Source organism: Helobdella robusta (genome assembly GCF_000326865.2).
Source record: "Helobdella robusta unplaced genomic scaffold HELROscaffold_69, whole genome shotgun sequence".
Classification (NCBI taxonomy): Eukaryota; Metazoa; Annelida; class Clitellata; order Rhynchobdellida; family Glossiphoniidae; genus Helobdella; species Helobdella robusta.
The window spans coordinates 343,085-347,035 of record NW_008705394.1 but is presented as its reverse complement, the minus strand read 5'-3'; positions in this window follow the sequence as shown (position 1 = coordinate 347,035).

The following is a 3,951-nucleotide window of genomic DNA, read 5'->3' as shown; positions in this document are numbered from 1 at the left end:
CCCTCCTTATCATTCATTTATTATTTTTAAAATCTCCGACAATATATATATATATATGCTTTACTAGATATATGATTAATATGATCTGGCCAAGAACCAAAAATTTTATAGAATCAACACGATTAATATATATATCGTTAATAAGAATGGTGAAATCTAGTAAACGGGAACGTATTGGAGGACAGTATATATATATATATATATATATATATATATATATATATATATATATATATATATATATAGTTCATTGTCTTGGCCAGATCATATTAATCATATATCTAGTGAAGCATCGAAAAATATAGGTATTATTTACCGTCTTAAGTTAAGATTTTTTGTTGAGCTGCATCCACGCTGCCTTGCGAGCTTTTGAGCAAAAGGCTTAGCCCGACGCTTATAACTGGTGGTTGTCGTCAGGAAGGGTGTCCGGATGTAAAAACTTTCCCCAAATTACTATTATGCCATCACAAAAAAAACAACGGCCCCTAGTCCCCAGCAGGCCTTAAGTGGTCAAGGGGTGCCAAGAATCCCTGGGAAGTAAATGAGATGGATACAACTGATCGTCTAATTTGGCGCAAAAAGTAGATGGCAAAGAGAACAACGTCCTACCTCGGGAAAACGCGTCTCTGGACGCAAAACGAAGATTGATTGATTGATTAAGTTAAGATTTTCTAATTTTATTTTGTACTCTTTATATAACACATTAGTTTTTCCATATTTTATTTATTGTGTTTCAATCTGGGGTAACAGTCAAAAATCTCATTTACATACTTTGAAATTGAATCAAAATTTTTTTATTAGAATTTTATTTAATTTTAAAAAATTTGATCGTATAAGTATTTATCATAAATCCTCAAACATTTAGCCTGTAAAAGATTTACATACATTATATACATTAGATTTTTTTTAAACTTTATAAATTAAATTGCTGTCCTCATCTTAGTGAATATTTTAAAAGTTTTACTAATCCTAGACAAAATTACTTTAAAAACAATCCAACCCTTTATTTTCCCAAACCAAGAACGACCTTTATTATTAATTTTGTTCTAATTGTTTCAATGCGTCTGTGGAACACATAACCTAATACAATTAAAGAATCAAACAGTTTTCATCATTTTAAAAATTCGGTCATAAATTTGATTTCATGCAATTTTTTTTCTACTGCAAAATATTAAGTTATGTTTATGTGTTAAATCAAGAGTCGCTCTTTTCTTTTCCTTTTATTTTTGTGTTATTTTTTTTACTTAAATCCAATCTAAGGGTTTTCTGTTATAATTTTTGATATAATCAGAACTATATAAATTATATATTATTTTCCAATTTTTTCAAATATTCTGAACTGGTGGCCGATACAAGATTTTTAATCTTCCAGGTCTCTAGGTCAAATCTTTATTGGTTTGATAAATAAACGAATTGTGAATATATATTGTCTCCTTCCAACATATATAAATAATATACTGTATATGGTATGAAAAACGTATATAACAACAACGATTATATTTCGAAAGTTTATTTTGCAACAGAGTTTACATCAAGTAAATTTTTAGCGGTTTTTGTTGATAAGCATAACTTAATAAATTTTCTTGCACGTTGTGCAGTATACAGTAAAAATTGAATTAAAATAAAATCTAACCAATTACAGCCTTGGAAACATTGGAATTCATCTTCATTTTAAAACTTTCATTGTTCAAAGATAAATTTGCGAAGCTTAAATTGTTCTCAGAAAACGCTCTGTTTACATTGAATGTAATATAAATATTTATTGAGTAAAAAAATTAAATATTGAAATTACTCATATTGCATCACTGTATATGTTCGTATAAAAATAGTTCCAGTTGAAACTGTTTTCAAACCGAATTTACAAAGATTGCCATCCTGGACAAAATTATTTAAATATAATTATATTTAGACAGCTTTTGCGTCATACTGCGGATTTACTTATAAAATACAAACAAACTGAAAAATTACTTTGATCACGGAATATGTTGAAATATCACTCATATCTGAACAATTTCCAATAAAATAACGTTTCAGATTAGCAAGCACCGAATTTCCATTGCCAACAGGTCGCCAGCAATTAAGTCTGCATTTTTTCACTCCTTTGGAGTAATGTTTAAATATCCTAAATCACTACATCACATTATATATACATATATATATATATATATATATATATATATATATATATATATATATATATATATATATATATATATATATATATATATTATATATAATTATTATCTAGTTTATTAAAATTAATAAGAAAATCGTTCGTTTACATAAGATTCCATAAGATTCATTGTGAGCTTCGTTATGAGATTCTGAAAAGTTAGTAACATCCACACCACACAACGCACTCAAATATTTACATGCACGTGCACACACCGCAACATACGCACATAGGCTATGGTAATTTTCAAGTAAGCGCGAAAAAACCAGGGCATCGAACCGGAACTGAACCGCAACCGAAAACCGTTAAAAACCAAAATTTTGCTCAGAACCAAAACCATAACCGAACCGAAAATATTGTTTGCTAGTTTAATCAAAACTGAAAACCGTAACGAAACTAATAACGTTTCGATGCTAAAAATTTAAAAAAAAATATTTTTGTCAAATTCATAAAAAATATATTTAAATAATATTTCGTCTTTTAAAATTCTATATTAATTTCTATTATCTTTGAAAATTTGATATCTTTCCTTTCGTTTGTTTTTCCGACAGAGTTGCTATTCTTAAGTAAGAATTGCTACGTGAAGAGAAATTCAATATAATCGGAGAAATTTGAGATCAGGTACGATCATCTTCAAAATCTTGGAGTACCAGCCACGTAAGTGAGCCTGGAAGATCTTGTTCTAGATTAAAATTTATCCACAGAGACTGCAGAAGTGATTTAAATAAAAAAAATTTATATATATCGATAATTAGAGAAAATTTTCATCTTTTTTGAAACAATCTTATATCTATATGAATGATTTCAAAACATCTTTGTAATGATTGTTTTAATATGTTAAAGAAAAATATTAGAAACGTTTCCTTTTATACTGACAGCATTGAAAAATCATTTTTGTTATTGCTTTTTTATTATTCACAAGTTGCAAAATATAATTCAAATTGACATTGTGGCGATAGTGGGATGTGCGTTACATGCGTTTAAGAAAAAATGCTTAAAAAAAAATTAAGTTCCGGAGCAAAACCGAGGACTAAAAAATCGATATTATCTCAGGAGCAAAAACCAGAACCAAAATTCGTTCTGCTGACTGAACCGCAACCGTAAACCGAAACGAAAAAATTACGGTTCGATGCCCTGGAAAAAACAACACGACTCTAGGTACTTTTACTGTTTGGCAAAAAAATCTATTTTTCACTTTTAAACATATTTTAATTGAGTAGATAATGATCAAACATTAGCAACAAAACTAAGTAAACGAAAAATAGTTGATTGATTAAAAACACGTACCTTACTTTGTACCTTATATAATTACATTTAAATATTACACTTACTTTATATTAGTTCCGTCTAGAAACTTACTTTTATTATTTCTAATTCGCTGAACAAATTTTGCATCAGATATTACCTTTTTTTACAAACGGTAACGAAATATGAAACAACATTAAGTGCTTGAAAACGAAATAGAAACTAAAACTGAAAAGTTGAAAAACTGAAATAGAAACTAAAATATAAAAACTTTTTAAAAACGAAAATACTGAAACTGAAGTAAATTAAAAATAAAAACTATGATATATACATAAATTTTGCGGTAGTCAAAATGGCGGCAAATAAATGCAAATAAAAATTCGTGACCGCAATTATAAATGTTAAACCGAAAATTTGAACAGTTGTAAATGCTTATGCCAGTATAACAACGAGTATACAAATTTACGCAACATTTTAGAGACGCATTTCAAAAATACATGAAATTCAGGTTTGGAACTAAAGTATTACTCTTT